The sequence below is a fragment of the Peromyscus leucopus genome, chromosome 15 (assembly GCF_004664715.2).
Source record: "Peromyscus leucopus breed LL Stock chromosome 15, UCI_PerLeu_2.1, whole genome shotgun sequence".
NCBI classification, from domain to species: domain Eukaryota; kingdom Metazoa; phylum Chordata; class Mammalia; order Rodentia; family Cricetidae; genus Peromyscus; species Peromyscus leucopus.
The window spans coordinates 27,037,996-27,059,462 of record NC_051076.1 but is presented as its reverse complement, the minus strand read 5'-3'; the positions used below and the strand labels follow the sequence as shown (position 1 = coordinate 27,059,462).

General features: G+C 40.1%; 1 protein-coding gene across 1 annotated transcript in view; it reads right to left on the bottom strand.

Annotated features, from left to right (window-relative positions):
* Positions 1 to 21,467, bottom strand: part of LOC114690619 (intelectin-1a-like) — a 52,059-nt gene that overhangs the window by 23,766 nt on the left and 6,826 nt on the right. The window lies entirely within an intron of this gene.

Below are 21,467 nucleotides of genomic sequence, written 5' to 3'. Positions count from 1 at the left end.
TCAGCTGGTAGAATGTTTGCCTCGGATACATGAGCTATGGGTTCAATCCCTGGCATCATGTAAACTAGGTTTGGTGGGGCATGTCCGAAATTTCTGCACTTGAGAAGTGGAAATAGGAAGATCGGAAGTTCAAGCTTATCCCTTACTACATAGCCAGGTTGGAGGATAGTGTCTTGTACATAGGTCTCAAAAAAAAAAAAAAAAGCAAAAGCAAAACTGCTCACACACAAAGATAATCTACACATCTTTAAGTGGATAAGTTCAAGGCCATCTTTGTCTACATAGTGAGTTGGAAGCCACCATATCTGTACTATTTTTTTTTTGTTGGTTCCTAGATTGATGCTGTAAGGACTAGCCTTCAGTAGCTTAGGAATTGAAGGGGATCCAAGGAGTCTCCAGCAAATCACTCAATATACCTTCCTTTCTTTTGTTTTTGTTTTTTTAAAAAAGATTTTTTAAAATTTATTATGTGTAAAATGTTCTGCCTGCATATACCCCTTTAGGCCAGAAGAGGGCCCCAGATCTCATTACAGATGGTTGTGAGCCACCTTGTGGTTGCTGGAAATTGAACTCAGGACCTCTGAGTCATCTCTCCAGCCCTCAATTGACCTTTCTATCTGAGGAAGTAAAACGTAATTCTGGGGCTGTTGAAAAAGGGAAACACACACACACACACACACACACACACACACACACACACACACACACACACACCTTTTCAGGGTCTTTCTATCATCTTTCTATATTATTTTTCTTTATTTTTTAAACACCCTTTTTAGTATTTCCCATACCAAATACATTGCAAAGAAGATTTTCCTCATAATCAAAAGTCACGCAGTTACTATAAAATAATCATAAAAACATGTTTCTCTGGAACAAGTCAACCCAAATACATTTCTTTTTTTTAATTTACATTTTTTATTAATTTTACATACCAACGACAAATCCCCCTCTCCCTCTCATCCCTCCTCCTGCGCACCACCCCCCCAGCCTCTCTTCCCTGACCTATCCTGCATCCCCTCCTCAAAAGGGTAAGGCCTCTCATGGGGAGTCAGCAAAGCCTTGCACATTAAGTTGAGGCAGAACCAAAGCCCTCTTTTCTGCATCAAGGCTGAGCAAGGAGTCCCACCATAGGTAATGGGCTCCAGAAAGCCAGCTCATGCACCAGGTATCGTCCCTGATCCCACTGCCAGGGACCCCACAAACAGACCAAGCTACACAACTGTCTCCTATATGCAGAGGGCCTAGTCCAGTCCTATGCAGGTTCCACACAGTTGTTGACCTAAAGTTCATGAGTTTAGATGAGCTTGGTTCAGTTGTCTCTGTAGATTTCCCCATCATGATCTTGACCCCCCTCTTGCTCATATAATCCCTCATCCCTCTCTTTGACTGGATTCCAGGAGCTTGGCCTGGTGTTTGGTTGTGGGTCTCTGCATTTGCTTCTATCAGTTGCTAGATGAAGGCTCTATGATGACAATTAGGGTAGTCACCAATCTGATTACAGGGGAAGGACAGTTCAGCCACCCTGTCCGCTATTGCTAGTAGTCTAAGCTAGGGTCATCCTTGTGGATTCCTGGGAATTCCCCTTATACCCTTTACTCCATAAAGTCTCCCTCTATCAAGATATTTCTTTCATTGCTCTCCCACTCTGTTCCTCCCCCACCTCGACCATCCTATTCCCTCATGTTCTTATCCCCCATTTCTTCCCCTCTATTGTGCCCCCATCTCCAGGTTGCTCATGGAGATCTTATCTGTTTCTCCTTTCCAAGGCAATCCATGCATCCCTCTTAGGGTCCTCCTTGTTTCCTAGTTTCTCTGGAGCTGTGAGTTGTAGGTCTGATTATCTTTTGCTTTACATCTAGTATCCACTATGAGTGAGTACATACCATGTATGTCTTTGTGAGTCTGGGCTACCTCACTTAGGATGATATTTTCTAGTTCTATCCATTTGCCTGCAAATTTCATGATGTCACCTTTTTTTCCAGCTGAGTAATACTCCATCATATATATGTACCACATTTTCTTTGTCCATTCTTCAGTTGAGGGGCATCTAGGTTATTTCCAGGTTCTGGTTATTACGAGTAATGCTGCTATGAATTTAGTTGAGCAAGTGTCCTTGTGGTATGATTGAGCACCCCTTGGGTATATGCCCAAGAGTGGTATCACTAGGGCTTGAGGTAGATTGATTCCCAATTTTCTGAGACATCACTATACTGACTTCCAGGCAGAAGCTTCTCAGCTTCAGGAGGTCACATTTATTAATTGTTGCTCTCAGTCTGTGCTGCTGGTTTGGTATTTAGGAAGCTGTCTCCTATGCCAATACATTCTAGGCTACTTCCTATTTTCTCTTCTATCAGGTTCAGTGTAGCTGGATTTATGTTGATGTCTTTGATCCACTTTGATCCACTTGGACTTGAATTTTGTGCATGGGGATAGATATAGGTCAATTTTCAATCTTCTACATGTTGACATCCAATTATGCCAGCACCATTTGTTGAAGATGCTTTCTTTTTCCATTGTACAGTTTTGGCTTTTTTGTCAAAAATCAGGTGTTCATAGGTGTGTGGATTAATGTCATGGTCTTTGATTCAATTCCATTGATCTACATGTCTGTTTTTATGCCAATACCAAGCTGCTTTTGTTACTATAGCTCTATAGTAGAGGTCAGGGATCGTGATGCCTCCAGAAGTTGCTTTATTGTACAGCAGATATGTCTCAATGTCTAGAAAGTCAAAATTTTTAAAACATTTTAAATGCCATATTCTGTAGGTCCTTGAAGTGTTTGAAGATTACCTACCTAACTGAAATATATCTATGTATACCTAGAAAACTTAACTAACATGATTGTAAGTTTATCATAGATGACTAATTATTAATCTGAATTTCTTAAGTATACATTACAATTTTAATTGAGTTGCATAAACATGATACCTTAAACATAAGTAGAAATATACATACATTATAACAAAATTAACTTTAAATTTGTATCAATAAACCAAAATCCATAGCAATGTGAAACATTGTAAGCAAGTTGTTGCTCTTTAAAGTACATTCAATAATCTACCCTTTTATTCTATCATACCTATATCATACATTTATATATCACTTGTGGAAGGATTTTCTATTGATACATCTTTTTTGTTTGTTTTTGAGACAGACTTTCTTGTTTAGTTTTGGTGTCTGTCCTAGATCTCACTCTGTAGACCAGGCTGGCCTTGAACTCACAGAGATCCACCTACCTCTGCCTCTCGAGTGCTGGGATTAAAGGTGTGCACCACTACCACCCAGCTCCATTGATATCTCTTAACAGGCTGGGAATTATCATCAGTAGGCACTATGAAGGCAAATTTTAAAAAAATCCTGTTTTTGCAAATGTATAGTAAAAAGGCGATCTTTTAAATCAATCACTATAATAGATCTGTAGGTAATAGAGAAGGCAAGGGAATTCCAGGTTGTAAAGAGACCATTGGCTGAATCACCTATTAATAGCTCTTATATATGTTAAAATTCTCTATTTTCCAGATTTCTTTTTAATAACACATACAGAAGAATTCCATGGACTGGTCGATTCTTCAATATGTTGAGCATTTAGCTGCTCCTGTACCAACTGTTCCAGACCTGAAATTATTCTAATGTCAAAGGCCATTGTTCCACCCAGACAGATTTGGCAGTTAACAATTTTAAAGGCAGGGCTGTTGGTACCTTTGAAAGATCAGCAGCTGTTGTGCCTGTTTATGTACAATCTGAATGGCCTGTGACTGTTCTTTGTAATACTTATTAATAATCTTCTCAGGAACATGTGTTAGTTAGTCTGCTGCTATTTCAGCCAGTAATTGTGACTTTGAAGTACTGGCCTGCTTCTCTGGCAGTGACCTGGAGGGCCTTCTTTTCCTACAGGTACTGGCTCTGCCAATTCCACTAAAGGCAACTTTTACTAAATCTCTATCATTCTGTTTATAAATAAAATTTGAGAGTCAAAGGCTGAGAGGAAGCCTGCTAGCTCAGAGAGGTTGAGTAGCACCTAGCTAACTTCTCCCCCAAAAAAGTCCATCATCTGTTTTATCCAAACAGAAAAAGCTGGAGCACTCAAAAACCCTCCCTACTACTTCCTGTGCATCTCTTTATCTCTTCCAGATGCCCTCCAATGCTCTATGGTTACTTTGTGTCAATTAGATGCTAACTCAGCCTCCTGACCCAAGGTCAATTTTATTTAAATAATGCAAATGCAAACTTGGAGTTCACAGTGGCATTGAATATCCCCCAACACCGCACTGCCAACAATAAGATTCCTTTTAAATCAAAAGCCTTAGCTAAGAATGATGGCCCATAACCATAATCCTGGCATTTGGAAGGTGGAGACTCAAGAATAAAGTATTCAAGGTCATCTTTTCTACATGGTGAGTTGAAAGCCAGCCTGAGCTACAGGAGAATAACCCTGTCTGACAAATCAAATTAACACACATACAGTCACACAGACAACAGACAAAGTAACAGACACAAACATATAGACACAGAGATGACACAGACACAGACACACAGACACAGAGACACAGACACAGATACAGACAGAGAAACACACACACACACACACACACACACATACACACACACACACGCCACTGCCATCACCACCATGATGATTTTTGTGATCCCGTTAAACGTATTTTTGTCAGCCTATATCAAAGCCCATGTCATAGCAATTGTGACAGTTACCTTTCTCTGTGACTTAGTGATTTAAAATAGGACTCATTCCTTTTATCTTCAAGCCTACAGTTTGAGCAGCACATAGAGGGCATGACTAGCTTCTGTTGTATTTAGCATCTGCTGGGTCATTCCCATGCTTTCTCTCACCATTACTGTCAGGGTGGGATATTAGGGCTGAATTGCTGACACATTTGAAAGCAAAACAAGCCAATGGCTGGTGGTCAGTGTTTTGTATGACTGCATGGCAGCTGTCTTTGTCTCTCTTTGGAACTCATGTGTCATTTAGATCAACTTCTTTATGCAACAGAATAGAATAATCAGAGATGTTAGTAGTGTGTCTGTGAGTGTTATACCTACTGTTGGCAATGATTAACTGGGTAGTGATGGTAAGATCAAGGTCAGGGGACAGAAGATGCCCAAGCTGACCTTTCTTCTTGTGCTACAGACTAAACTGGGCAAAGTTTGAGTCTGTTGTGTGTAGTGACAGCTGGAAGTTTTGATGAAGTGAAAACATGATGACAAGAATATGAAAAAACTAGAGGCTTGGGTTGGATCCCTAACCTTGAATAGAAAAGTTGTGTGTTTATGGAATAATATGCTTGCTTTAGGTATGTTTCATCACACTTTACATAAGTTAAATTAATTTTTTTTTCGAGACAGAGTTTCTCTGTGTAGTCCTGTCTGTCCTGGAACTACTTGCTCTGTAGATCATGATAATCTTGAACTCAGAGATTCACCTGCATCTGTCTCTGGAGTGCTGGCATCGTGTATGTCACTATGTCTGGCCTTATTTAAATTAAAAACACTTTTATTTATTTATTTATTTATTTATTTATTTATTTATTTATGTATGTGTTATGATGTACATGTATGGAAATCAGAGGATAACTTGAGAAGTCAGTGCTAGAGAACAATCCTTCTGTACGCTGTATATATATATGTCACTATGATTGGTTTAATAAACAAGCTGACTGGCCAATAGCTGAACAGGATAAAGTTAGGTGGGAAAGCTGAACAGAGAAGGATGGGATGAGGAAAGGCAGAGTCAGAGGAGTCACCTGCCAGACAAAGAATGTGCCAGACACACAAACGGGATAGAGGTAAAAATCATGAGCCTCGGGGCAGCACATAGATTTATAGAAATGGGTTAAGTTGTAAGAGCTAGTTAGTAACAAACCTGAGCTATTGGACAAGCATTTATAATTAATTTAAGCCTCTGTGTGTTTATTTGAGAGTGGCTGAGGGACAGGAAAACTGCATACAAGTCAGTTTTTCTCCTCCCACCATGTGGGTTGTGGGAATTAAACTCAGGTTTTCAGATTTGGTAGTGAGTGTCTTTACTCAATGAATCATCTTATTGGCTCTGTCCATGTTAATTTTTGATACAGGGACTCTCCCTGAACTTTGAGCTTGCCCATGCAGCTAGACTGGATGCCCAGCAAAGCCTAGAAATCCACCTCTCTCTACTTCATCAGAGATGTGAGTCAGGTGCATGTTGCTGTACCCGATTTTTATGTGTGTGCTGTGGATCCAAACTTACACTTGAGCAGTATAATGGCTGATCCTGACTGTCATCTTTACTACATCTGGAATCAGTTAAAATTGAAAAAGCTGGGCATGCTTGTGATGGATTTTCTTGATTGGATGATTTGAGGTGAGAAGATGCACCCTAAATCTAAATCAGACCTTTGCTGGTAGTTCACTAAAAGGATATGGAAGAAGGAAGCTTTTGTTTTTTGCCTGCTTGTCTTCACTCATGCTGGTGAGTTTGCATATCTTGTTCCTGAGGCATTCCTTTGCTGGTATTATAACATACTTCTTTGAGATTCCACATAGACTGGAGACTGGCAGCTCTCTAGGCTTTCCCTGGGACTCCAGCACCAGACTGGGACTTCTGAGACATCCAGTCTCATGCACTCAATAATCATGGAGTCATTGGTTTTTCCTCTGGAGACTTGGAAGACATCTATAAGCTACTCCAGTAAATTCCCTTTTAACACACATAGACACAAAGACACACACACACACACACACACACACACACACACACATACACACACACAAAATCAATTATTTTTCTTTAGAGCGCTCTGACTAGTATATGCAACAAGTGCTTTACCAAATGAGTTAACTCCTCCGCCCATATGAATGGATGTTTTGTTGTGAATGAATGTCAGATTGTACACACCACTCTTTCTACATCTATCAAGATGATTATGTTGTGTTTGTCATCATTTTACCATAAGCTTATCTTTAATACCACCTTTTTATGCCCTGATTTCAAACCCCCAGTGATCCTATAGCAATCCCTGGAGCAAGAACCCCCAGTGAGGAGCCCCAGGTTGACCCATAGACCACCTTGGGCCTGGATGCCAAAGAGCCCTTGCACAAGCAATTTCTGTCCAAGCGGATTGTGTCAATCCACTCTTCCTACACAATGATCATTTCTGTTGCAGCCTCACCCCCAAGGCTTCCCCACCTCCCAGCCCTGTCTCCACTCATGAGCCCTTGTTCAGAGTAACTTCTCTGGTGCTTCACAGGACACCTGATTCCTAGGCCTTTGGATGCAGAGGCTGGGTAATTCTATGACTCACAGACAACCACAGCAGGAGACATCATTGAATTCTGAGTGCTTGTGGGCAGCATCCCTCTTCACCTTATTCTCCACACAGAGAAGCAATGCCCAAAAGGAATATGGTGTTTATTTGTCCTTCTATCAGAGAAAGACAGTGAGCTCAGTGGAGCCCTGAGAGAAAGGGGTACTGTTTGGGAAGAGAAGTACCTCAAATGAATAAAAAGTTTGGAGTGGTTTAACTAACTTTTCCTCAAATGTCAATGGTGTTCTCAGGTAACTCTTTCAGAGAACACACAGACTCCTAAGGTCAACAGAAAGTTTTTATTCACTGGTTAGCAGACTACACAGGGAAGCATGTAGCCCAAATTGTGTAGCCACAAACCTTAGTGTTCTTGGCTTTTTTTCTGCACAAAAACCATACTCTGGTTGACACACTTGAGTTATCAAAAACAGTAGCAATAAGCAGAGCTACAAAAGCAAAAGGGCAAGGTTCACACATTTAGGGACTTTCCCAAAATTATGAATGATATTGACTTAGGTCTTTGTTCTCATTTTGGCTGGTGTAGGGGTCTATGCGACGGACTCTTAAGTTAGGATGGTGCCTTGGCACATCTAACATGGCATCAGTTGTGCTAAGTTCTGAGAGCCTGTTACAATCATCCCCAGACCCCATGTTCAACACACGATCAGTACACACTTCCTCTGGTGCCCCATTACCTGCTTCATCTCTCCTGCCCCAATGTCATCCCTTCATTCTCTGAGATCACTGCTATTTGCACTTTCCCTCAGGGGACTGGAGCCCTTCCTCCTAAGTGTTGCTTCATCCTGAACACAGGGTTATCTTAGTACAAGGCTGCTGCATTGTTTACATGGCTCCTTTGGCAGTTCTTTCAAAACTTTCATCAGACTGTACTTGTTAAGGCAATATTTTCTTTGTAAATTTACACAGTTCCATAATCTCCAACAAAAGAGAATAGGACTACATCTGGGTCTTAGACAAGTGTTCAAATAACATGTATACTCCCTGTAACACTAGAGTTAGCACTTTACTGTCTCTAATGATGGTTCATGTTCATTCAGTGACATATTGTTGTTTGTGATTCATCCTGCATAGTACAGTTGTTCATCAACCTGCCTTAGATTCCATGAAAAATGCCCATTCTGACATCAGCAGTGGTTGCTATAATGGAAAGAAGAACGTCTTGTCAGCTTGAAGACTTAGCTCATATCCAGAGTCTCATACTAATTAGATAAACTGATTCCCATGTTAGTTTTGTAGCCAAAAGAATGTTCATTTCATTCATTCTGATAATAGATTGACAGCTGTAGTTTAGGTTTTTTTATATAACCATTCTATCACCTGGAGAAATTAGCTTATTTTTCCTACTATTTCATCTCTCTGAACATCAATATTGACAACAAATATTTACAACAAACTCTACCTCAAGTGGGTGCCGTGAGGAGTGAAAGGAAAAGACCAAAGAGAGAATGTGTGCAAATACATGGAAAGTAGTACACTAACTTCCTTCCTTTGGAGAAATCTCTCCTGTGCTTCCTAGTCTTGGCGGGAGGCAGAGACCTAGATGCTGGGAAACTACAGAGAGGATCCTTCCTCATATCCTATGGCAATACTGGCAGATGGCCTGAATTTGCCCATTTGGATGCTGTCGACATGAGTTCTGACTCTTGAGTTGGAAAACAAATGTTATGCTTTGAATATAGAACCTCTACTGCAGGCTTGTGTGTTGAATGCTTGGTTTCGAGCTGGTGCCACAGAGGCTAGAGGCATTGGATTCCCTGGAACTGGCGTTACAGGCAGCAATGAGTCACCTGACAAGAGTGCTGGGAACCATTCTTGAGTCCTCTGGAAGGGCAGTACATGCTCTTAAACACCGAGTCAATTCCCCATGGGGCACACTGAAAATAACGGCATACTCCTGTCATCTCTCTATGGTAGTGAGGAGTTAAGCCAAATCACCTTCACAGTGAGGTCTTCCTGGCAGCCTTTCTGGATTAGAGGCTCCCCTCTGTGCTTCACTAGCTCGACGTGTCACACTTTCCTAGAACTTGTCACTTTTGTACTGGAAATGCCCCAAGCTTTAGCACTTGGCTCATCTGTCTACTTTATCACAACTCAACAGTCCTTATTGATCTAGTTCCTGGTCTAAGTGATGGGGAGCATTTGAAAGATGAAAATGTTCTTCAACTGGTCTGCACACTCCCAGTCAATATGCCTGGCACATTGGAACTGGGTTACACACAGGGGACTGTTGTTTTATCTTTGGCACAGTGGCTGTGACTTAATCTACTGCTATTTCAGGTAGCAATTGTGACTCTGCAGTTACTGCAGTTACCTGCTTGGGCAATGGCTCAGTTATTCAGGCTGCAGCCTGGTGGGAATTTTTTTTCCCCACAGGCATAGGCACTGTTGCTGCCATTAAATGGAGCCTTAAGTAGCAATGGGCTAACCTCCTCTCCTTGCTGGAGTCTCCCCCAAAATCATGTCCTTATGCTCCCCAAAGAAAAATGCAGTGCCACTCAAAATCCCTTGCTGCTACTCTTGGTGCCTCTCTATCTCTTCCAAATGCCTTCTGATGCTCTATTATTACTTTCGGTCAATTAGTTGTTAACTCAGCCTCTTGACCCAAGGTTCATTTTTTTAATTAATTTTTTTCTTTCCTTTTACAAACCAACCCCTATTCTCCTTCCCTACCCTTCTCTCACTCCCCTCCACCTACCCCCATCTCACCACCATTCCCTTCTCATAGAGGGTAAGGCCTCACATGGGTAGACAACACTGGCTGGCATACCAAGGTTAATTTTATTTAATTAACACAGATGCTAACTTGGGGTCCACAGTGTGATCAAATATCCCCCAACAGGGGACTGCCTGCAGATAAAACTCATTCAAGTTTTCAATTGCTATCTCTAAGTGGGAGGGAGGCATGTGAGAATAACAAGGAACCAAGAAAATCCATATATTTCTTATGTTTATTTTTGCATGTGTATTTGTTCCCATGTGTGTGTGTGTGTGTGTGTGTGTGTGTGTGTGTTTGTGTGTGTGTGTGTGTGTGACACAAGCCATTATGCCATGGAGGTTAGAGGACAATTTTGCAACTCGGTTTTCTCCTTCTACCATGTGAATCCTGGGAATCAAACTCAAATCATTGGGCTTACTGGCAAACACCCCTACCAGATGAGCTATTTTCCTTCCTCTACATCTTTAGGATGATGGATGAGGACAAGAGGTAAGAGAATGTCAGGAAAGAACAGCTAGCAAAAGCCAGATTATTAAGCAAGAGAAGGAAATGGAAAAAAAATGGGGAAAGGATAATGATTCCACAAGTAATTTCTCATTTAGGACCTAAGAAATCTAGTTCAAAAAGATAAATATTCTTCCCTGCTCCATTATTCTTTTTGATATGTATGACTGTTTTGCTTGCAGGTATATATACAACATGTGTGTGAAGTGCCATATAAGGCCAGAAAGAAGATACCCTTGAACTGGAGTTATAGACAGTTGTGAGCTATGAGGGCACTGTGAACCAAACTGCAAGAGCAGTTTAAGGCCAATTTAGGACACATAAGACTGTCAGAAAAAAAGAAGGGAGGTGAGGATAGGAGGAGGATGAGGAGGATGGAAGGGGAATAGAGAGATGGCTCAGTAGTTCCAAGGACATTGCTTTTTTCAGAGGACCCAAGTGCAGTTACCAGCACTAACTTCAGGCAACTCACAACCTCATACAACTCCAGGTCCAGGGAATCCAATGACCTCTTCTGGACTCAGCAGGCACCTGCACATAATGTGGTGCACATTTACACACACACACACACACACACACACACACACACACACACACGCACACACGTAATTCTTTTACACATTTTTTTTTTATTTTAATCTTTAAAAACAAAACAAGGAAATAGTGGGGGTAAAGTGCCTCCTCCATGCCCTGTAAGTCTCAGGATGTTTGGGAGGCTCTATTTAAGGAAATATTGCTATAGGTCTGTTCATTGGCATTCAAATATTCAAAATTAACAAAACACCATATAAGGTCCAACCTCCCTGTGTTATATTATTTCCTATGCTTACACAGCTTTTTTTTTTTTAATTACTTTACTTTTCTCTTTAAAGGCTTTATCTTTTTTCAACTATTTATTTTCTATGACTGTTTATACTTTCTTTTTCTGTCTGGATTTTGCTTTGCTAGTCACCTGCATCATTCTCCGACCACATGAGTCAAACCTTAACCCCACTGAGTAGCTTATCTCAGCTTATGAAGGCTGCTGCTGGGACATGAATCTGTGTAATGCAGCCTGAATGAGAGACTGTGGAACTAGGAAGCCGTGTTTGGCTCTGTTTTTGTGTTTTGGAGCCTTTTTTTTTTTAAAGCTTTTGAAGTGTGATCCTAATTAGCCTTATTAATAAAAACATGGAGTCAGCCATGAGGGTGAAAGCTGAAAGTTCAGAGAAGCAGAGCAGCATCCACTAGAGACTTTTTACCTCTACAAATCCTCAGACCAAAGGTTCAAGATTCTGTTTCCACCCACTTTATATTCCTGTCTCTACCTCCCTCATGCTGGGATTAAAGGTGTGCACCACCACTACTGCCCGGCTATCTTTCTCTTTTAGACTTGTTCAATCTTGTGTAGCCCGTGATGACCTTGATCTCCTGATCTTCCTGCTTTCTCCTCCCAAGTGCTGGAATTAAAGGTGTGAGCCACCAGTGCCTGGCCTCTATGGTTAATCAGAGGGCTAGCTCTGCCCTCTGATTTCCAAGAAAGCTTTATTTGTCAGAACACAAAGTATCATACATTTCCCCCCTTTTGTCTAAATGAAAAGCAAGGGTTTTAACTAACATAGAAAAAGTATTTACAATGAGTACAGTAAGCATATACAAATATACAAAGCAATAATTACATTGACAATGTCTAGTCCATTAGCATTTGACAAATTCAGAGAAAATACTCTATTATCTATTCTATCCTGGTGAGTCCAAAGTGTTGTAGCTAATTCAATTTTTATGCTAACTTGCATTCCCAACCCAAAACTATCTTTTTATGCCTCTCAATCATATATACTTTACAGCTCTTTAGTGAATTTCTTTTCTGAATCTGGTAACAAGGAAAGTATAATTATAACTATCTAGTCTTCAACTCCATCAGAGATGTGAGAAGGATATAGTATTACCTGAATAAACAGGAAGTGTAGTGCAAACAATTTTTGAAAATAAGAAATGACAGAAACAGCTGGTGTCCAACTTTTATGGCATGAATTCATGAAAAAGGCACTTGCTTGTAGCTAGATAGCCACTGGCACATTCTGGAGCTGCATGGGAGGGGCCTCCACTGGAGTCACCACCTCTCCAGCTAGGTTTTCCTTTCTTTTCCCCCCAAGCCCTCTGAGTGAGTTTGGAATTAGTCCTCTTTACAGTAAATGCCACAGGTGCTTGGGTTCAAAACCGCTGGAATTAGCCATTTTCACACTTTCCCTCAGGGCAGCTCTTTGGTTTCTTCTTTCCTGGTGGTTTGTGGGCTTTCCTTGGACCCCCTCATTGGGATGCTGGCACACTTGGTAGCTGCCTTGACACCATGGGCTTCTACTGTTCTATGCAACAGCAGTCAACCTCACACTTCATTGTCATTGTCAGCAGATTTGATGAGACAATTGGAAATTTTTAAAGGAGTAATTAGTGAAAAAAAGATTTTTTCCCCACATTAAAAAAATGGGAAACACTATTACGATGGAGAGAGTTAGGTCTTTGTATGATTATACAATGGGTTGTTTAAAAATGGAACAATTAAATGAAAGGATAACCAACTTAATTGAGATTGACATAATGTTAATATTAATTTGATAATTATTATTATTGGTTTGATAATTCTTGGCTTATCTCTAAAAAAGTTGATTGATATGAGTGCCAAGATACAGACCTTAGAAAAACTTATTAAAGCTATTCAGACCCAGACAGAGGAATTTAAAAGAGAACCAACTTCACCATTACATTATTAAAATTAAACAGTATCAGCCCAAGGTTTTCAAACAACTAACCTTAAATTTATTTAGTCACTTTATAGGAACAACTGTCAAATGACAGATATCCTCAAGGCTATGTAAGTGTTGGCTGGATTCCTTTGGAAATGTTAGATTTGGGGAAATTTAAGGAAGAAATAGTCTCATATGGTATGCATTCACATTTGTAAAGCAGATGTTAAATTTATGTCAACTAGTAGCAAAATTGTCCCACAAGACTGGAAATACTTAGTTATAGCTTGGTTCTCAATTACTGTGGAGGACCTGGTGGAAAGATGAGGCTAGGACCATTGAACAATGAAGTAGTACTACAGATATTGAAATTTCCCAGAAGCAACTTTTTGGAGAGAGTGATTATTCTGATGCACAAAGTCAGTCTATATATGATGACCAAACCCTGGCTCTATACTCCATGGCATCTTTGAATGCTTGGGATAGAATTGAAAAAGTCAGAAAGAGAACTGAGTCATTTACTAAAGTTATACAGAGCCCAAAATAAACCTTCACTGATTTTGCGAAAGATTGACTTCAGCTGTAATAGAATGATACCAAATTCAGAAGCTAGACAGATAATAATTAAATGTTTGGCTTTTAAAATGCTAATTCACAATACAAAAGGGTAATTTGGCCTTTAAGGCAAGATCATCACCCATAGAAGAATGGATCTGAAATACAGTCAATATAATCATGATGATGTTTGGATTGGAGAGGTGATTTCCAGAGGCTTGAAGAAAAATCAAAATGCCAGGTGCTTTAATTGTGGCAAACAAGGTCACCTAAAAAGGGTTTGTAGACAGGGCATTCCTAGAAACAATGTTTTTTTTTCTAGGAATAATCAAAACAGAAGGCTTCTTCCTTCTGGAGTATGCAGAAGGTATGGTAATGGTCAACATTGTACCAATGAATGCAAATCAAGAAGGGAAAGACAGAGTAACCTTTTGCCATCAGGAAATGCCTTGGAGGGTCTCTCACAGGCCCCCATATCAAATTTGGTTAGTCTTTCCCTGTCACCATCTGGGAAACTCCTCCCCAGAGCAGTTAAAGGATCTAATGCCTATTGTAAAAAATCATACTCTGGATGACAGAAAAGCTTTAGAAGATAAAATAAAAATTTCATGAGAAACCGTAGGGCAAATATTTTGGCAGACTTCCTTAAATGATCAAAGACTAAAGCTAAAAATATGAGTAAATGACATTGTGATTGAAGGTCTTGTAGACACAGAGGCAGATGTAACAATAATTGCATCCAAATCTTGGTATCCAAACTGGAGGTAAATGTTAAGCCTTTAAGGATTGGAACTTTATCTCAGGTAAAACAAAGCATGAGGTCAGTCAAATGAGTAGAGCCAGAAGGACAGAGAAGAAAATTAAAGTCATATGTGGTTAATATGGCAATGGATTTGTTATAGCAATGGAATACTGAGATTAACATTCTTCCAGTCTCAGAAATAAACCATAAACTAACATGTGTTTCTCGGAAAATATTAAAAGGTATTATAAAGAACAGTCACTGACCACTCAGGTTGTACAAAAGTAGGGCACAATAGCTGTTGATCTTTCAAAGGTACCAACAGCCCTACCTTTAAAATGGTTGACAAACCTGTCTGGGTAGAACAATGGCCTTTGACATGAGAAAAATTACAGGTCTTGGGACAGCTGGTATAGGAACAGCTAAATGCTCAACATACTGAAGAATCTACCATTCCTTGGAAATCTCTTGTATTTGTTTTTAAAAAGAAATCTGGAAAATGGAGAATGGTAACAGATCTAAGAACTGTCGATAATGTGATTCATCCAGTGGGCTCTTTACAGCCTGAAATTCCCCTGCCTTCTTTATTACCTAAAGGATGATGTATTATAGTTATCAATTTAAAAGCCCGTTTCTTCATTATACCTTTTACAGGAAAAGGAGAGAGAAAAATTTGCCTTTATGGTACCTACTTATAATAATTCTCATCCTGTTAAGAGATATCAATGGAAGATTCTCCTACAAGGGATATTAAACAGCCCTACCCTGTGCCAATATTTTGTACATCAGCTGTTGGAAATGATTTGTGTACAGTTTCATCAATCTATAATTTGCTATTTTATGGATGACATCTTACTAGTTGATTCAAATGTAGATACTTTAGAGAAAATGTTTGAAGAAGTAAGGAAAATTTCACCTTGTTGGGGATTACAAATTACTCCCGAAAAAAATACAAAAAGGAGATTCTGTAATTACTCAGGATATAAAATAGCCTTACAAAAAATTCAACCCCAAAAGTTACAAATCAGGAGAGATCAATTTTGGACTCTTTATGACTTTCAAAAATTGCTGGGAGACATTGCCCATCTATGGCTCACTATTGGACTATCAACACAAGAATTGAGTGATTTGTTTCAAACCTTTAAAGATAACAAAAACTTAAATAGTCCCAGAGATTTATCAGCAGAAAGCTGAGAGAGAATTGGTTTTGGTGGAAAAGAAATTACAGAATGCATATGTGGGGCACTGGATTTGGAGCTTGATTGCATCTTGGTTATTTTCCCCTTTATGCATTTCCCTACAGGGATTTTAATGCAGAGGGAAGATATTATCTTAGAATAGATATTTTTACTACACAGAGTAAAAAATTAAAGGCAGATGTGGAAAAATTTTCCGAGCTGTTTCTCAAAGGAAAATTAAACCTTTTTCAATTGATAGGAATGGGCTCAACAGAAATTGTAATTCCTTTTAGTAATGCTGAAATTTCCTCTTTATGGGCAGAAAATGAAAATTAGCAATGCACTTGAAATAATTTTTTTGGAGAGATTGACAGCATATATACCCAAAACAAGAGAATTCAGTTTTTAAAAGGAACTAACTAGATCCTTCCTCACATTGTACAAGGAACACCAATTTCTGGAGCCCCTACATTCTATACTGATGCAAATAAATCAAGAAAGGCAGGTTATAAATCAGGAAATTTAAGTAAAGTTCCTCAAAGCCCTTAGGATTCTGCCCAAAAGTCAGAATTATATGCTATTATTACGGTATTAATGGATTTTCCAGAACCTCTTAATATATTTACTGATTCTCAATATGCAGAAAGACTTGTTTTACACGTTGAAACCACTGAACTTATTCCTGATGAATCAGATTTAACTTTGTTAGTTATATGATTACAGAAACTAGTCAGGAATAGGAATCATCCCATATATACAACACATATCAGATCCCATACGGGTATGCCAGGCCCTCTAGTACAAGGTAATGATGAAATTGATCAGTTATTAATAAGAAATGTGCTGTAGGCCTCAGAATTTCATAAAAAACACCATGTTAATAACAAAGGTCTGAAAAATGATTTTTCCATCACTTGGCAAGCCAAGCAAATTTTAAGAAAATGTCCTAGTTGTTCTTTGTATATAATCAGACTCCACTACCTGCAGGAAGTAATCCAAAGCATACAGAAATGAAAGTAATTTGGCAAATGGATATGTTTAATTTTGCAGAATTTGGAAAATTAAAATATGTACACCATACCATAGATACACATTCAGCATTTAAGTGGGCAACTGCTTTGAGTTCAGAAAAGGTTGATTCTGTAATTACATGTCCACTAGAAGTATAAACCTTTAGTATGCATAAATTGAGTTCCATACAATCCTCACTATTTTGTCTTTGATTTTTTTTCTCAGTTACCACAAACTATTGAAATTTTACAATAGACTGCATTTGGGATTAATTTACTAGATATTCCCCTCTGAAGATGCTTTGAACTTCCTCTATATCCACCTTTTGTCTTTTTCTGGTTTTCAGACACCACTTTGGGCTATACTGAAATCAATTTCCTTTTCCTCAACAATGAAACAGCCTCAGTACAAGGCTTTATTACAATACTGATAGCATTGAAATCCTTTGGGAGTACCTTTTAGTTAAGCTTATATTTTACATCTTTTTATGTTTAAAGGCCTAATTTACACAATAGAACTCAGGTTGATAGAATAGATAAAACAGAGGAATGTAGCTCATCAGGTAGATTGTTAGCTTTGTATACATGAGCTATAGGTTCAATCCCTAGTATCATATAAACTAGGTATGGTGGGTCATGCCTGAAATTCCTGAACTTTGGAAGTGCAAATAGAAGGATCAGAAGTTCAAGCTTATCCCTAACTACATAGCCAGGTTGGATCTTTTACATAAGATTGCTGTTTAAAGAAAAAAGCGAAACTTCACACACAAAGATAATAAATTCAAGCCCATCTTTGTCTACATAGTGAGTTGGAAGCCACCTTGGGCTACATGAGACCTTCCTTGTCTGTACTACTTTATTTTACTGATCCTAGATTGTTGCTGTAAGGACCAGCCTTCTGCAGCTCAGGAACCAAAGGAGCCATGGAGTCTCTCACTAATCACTCAATTGACTTTTCTATCTGAGGGATTAAACTTATTTCTCTGGGGTGACCAGTGTGTCAAAACTTAAGTCTATGCGGTCATTAAAAAAGGAGAACACACACAGACACAGACAGACAGACAGACACACACACACACACACACACACACACACACACACACACACACTCAGTTCTGTTCCTTTAGAGGACCCTGACTAATACACCCAACAAGCCATTTATCAAATGAGTTAATTCCCCAGCCCCTGTGAATGGATGTTTTGCTGTGAATGAATGTCAGATTGTACACACCACCCTTTCTCCATGTATCAAGATGATCATATTAGGTTTATCTTCATTTATTACAAGCTTATATTAAATACCACCTTTTTATGCCCAGGCCTCAAATTCCAATGATCCTAGAGCAGCTCCTGGAGCAAGAATCCCAAATGAGGAGCCCTAGGTGACCCATAGTCCACCTTGGAGCTGGATGCCTAAGAGGCCTTGCATAAGCAATTTCTGTCCAAGCAGATCGTTGTCTATCCACTCTGTCTATTTAATGATTACTCCTACTGCAGCCTTACCCCCAAGGCTTCCCCACCTCCCAGCCCTGTCTCCACTCCTAAGCCCTTGTTCAGAGTTACTTCTCTGGTGCTCCACAGGACACCTGATTCCAAAGGCCTCTGGATGCAAAGGCTGGGTAATCCTCTCAGCCTCTACTGTCTCACAACCACAGCAGGAGTCATCATAGAATCCTGAGTGCTTGTGGGCAGCACCCCTCCCCACCTTATTCCCCATGTAGAAGAGACAAGCAATGTCCCCAAAGGAATATGGTGCTTGTTTGTTCTTCTAACAGAGAAAGACAGTGGAGCACTGAGAGAGAGAGAGAGAGAGAGAGAGAGAGAGAGAGAGAGAGAGAGAGAGAGAGAGAGAGAGAGAGACACTGTTTGGGAAGAAAAGTACCACAAGTGAATAAAATGTTCAAAGTGGTTTAACTATCTTATCCTCAAATGATAATTGTGTTGCAAGATAACTCCATTAGAGAACACACGGACTCTTAAAGCCTGCAGAAAGTCTTTATTCACTGGATGGCAGACTACACAGGCAAGCATGTAGCCCAAGCCTTACTGTTCTTGGCTTTTTATTTACAAAAACCGTACCCTGGTTTACACACACTTCAATTATCAAAAACAGTTAACAATACGCAGAGCTACAAACTGAAAAGGCAAGGTTAGCTTATTTAGGACTTTCTCTGAACTATGAACTGTAATGATTTAGGTCTCTGTTCTCATTTTGGCCCATGTAGGGTCTATGCGATGGACTCTTAAGTTAGGATGGTGCCTTGGGACATCTAACACGGCGTCATTTGTTTTAATTCTGAGAGCATGTTACAATCATCCCCAGACCCCATGTTCAACACACGATCAGTACACATTTCCTCTGGTGCCCCATTACCGGCTCCATCTCTCCTGCCCCAATGTCATTCCTCCATTCTCTGAGTATCACTGCTATTTGCACTTTCTCTCAGGACAATGGAGCCCTTCCTCCTAGGTGTTGCTTCATCCTGTACACAGGGTTATCTTAGTGCAATAGCAAGGCCGTTGCATTGTCTACATGGCTCCTTCGGCAGTTCTTTCAAAACTTTAATCAGACTGTATTTGTTAAGCCAATATTTTTTTTTTGTAAATTTACACAGCTCAATAATCTCCAACAAAAGATAATAGGACTACATCTGGGTTCCCAGCTGGTGCCACAGAAGATAGAGGCATTGGATTCCCTGGAACTAGAGTTACAGGCAGCAGTGAGTCATCTGATAAGAGTGCAGGCAATCAAACTTGAGTCCTCTGGAAGAGTAGTACATGCTTTTAAATAGCAAGTCATTTATTCAGTGGGACACCCTGAAAACAATGGCATGTCCTTGTTATCTCTCTATAGTAGGTGAGTATTTAAGCCGAATCACCTTCACGATGAGGTCCTCCTGGCAGCCTTCTCTGGATTACAGGGTTCCCTCTGTCTTTCCCTAGCTCCGTGAGTTGCACTTTTCTAGAACGTGTCACTTTTGCACTGGCAAACATGCATGTTTAGCACTTGGCTCATCTGTCTTCTTTTTCACAGCTCAACAGTCCTTATTGAACTAGCCCCTTGGACTACGTGATGGGAAGCATGTGAAAGATGAAAGTGTTCTTCAATTGGTCTGCTCACTCCCAGTCAACAGTGCCTGGCACAAGGGAACTGGGTCACACACAGGGGACCTTTGTTTTATCTTAGGCACAGTGGCTGTACCTTACTCTACTGCTATTTCGGCCAGCAATTGTGACTCCAGTAACTGGCCTACTCCTCTGTCAGTGGCCCAGCCACTCAGTTCCCAGCCTGTTGGGAATTCTGCCCCCACAGGCACAGGCTCAGTTGCTGTCACTAAATGTAGCTTTATCTAAATCTCTAACATTATATTTATGGATAAGACTTAAGATTCCAAAGCTGGGGTGAAAACCTGCTAGCTCAGAGAGGTTGAGTATCATCTAGCTAGCCTTCTCTTCTTGCTGGTGTCTTCCCAAGAGGAATGTCCTTCTGCTCCACCAAAACAAACAAAAAAAGCCTGGCCACTCAAAGTCTCTCATCACTACTTCTGGCGAATCTCTCTATCTCTTCCAGGTGCCCTATGATGTTCTGTGATTACTTTCTGTCAACTATTGGTAACTCAGCCTCCTGGCCCAAGGTTGATTTTTTTTATAATTAACACAAATTCTAACATGGGGTACACAGTGTGATCCAATATCCCCCAATGGGGGACAGCCCACAGACAAAAGTCACTCAGGTTTCCTTTTCTTTCCTCTAATTGGAAGAAAGTCATGTGAGAATAATGAGAAACCAAGAAAATCCATATAGTTTTAAAATTTTTAGTTTTCTTTATGCATGTGTGTGTGCATTCTTGTGTGTGCATGCATGCATACATGCATGCGTGTGTGTGTGTGTGTGTGTGTGTGTGTGTGTGTGTGTGTGTGGCACACAAGCCATCATGCCATGGAGGTCAGAGGACAATTTTGCAACTCAATTTTCTCTTTCTACCATGTAGATCTGGGGAATCAAACTCAAGTCATTGGGCTAACTGGCAAGCACCCCATCAGATGAGCTATCTTGCTGGCCCCACATCTTTGGGATGAAGAATGAGGGCAAGAAGTAAGTGAAAAGTCAGGAAAGAACAGCTAGCATAACACAGATTATTAAGGAAAGAGAAGGAGATGGAAAAAAGGGGGAAAGTGTAGAGAGACCACAAGCAATTTCTAGTTCAGGACCCAAGAAATCTAGTTAAAGCAAGACAAATGCTCTTCTCTGCCCCAACATTCTTTTTAATATGTATTACTGATTTGATTGCATATATATATACAACATGTATGTGCAGTGCCCAAAGAGGCCAGAAGAATGGTTCGGATACTCTGGAACTGGAGTTATAGACAGTTGTAAGCTATGAGGGTGCTGTGAACCAAACCTATGTCTTCTGCAAGAGCAGTTTAAGGTCAATTTAGGACACATAAGACTCTTTCAGAAAAAAAGGAGGAGGTGAGGAAAAAGAGGAAGCAGAGGATGAGGATGAGGATGAGGATGGAAGGGGAATAGAGAGATGGCTCAGCAGTTCCAAGTACATTGCTTTTTTCAGAGGACCCAAGTGCAGTTACTAGCACTCTCTTCAGGCAACTCACAACCTCCTATAATTCCAGTTCCAGGGAATCCAATGACCTTTTCTGGACTTATCAGGCACTTGCACATAATGTGGTGTATATTACAACACAGAGACACATA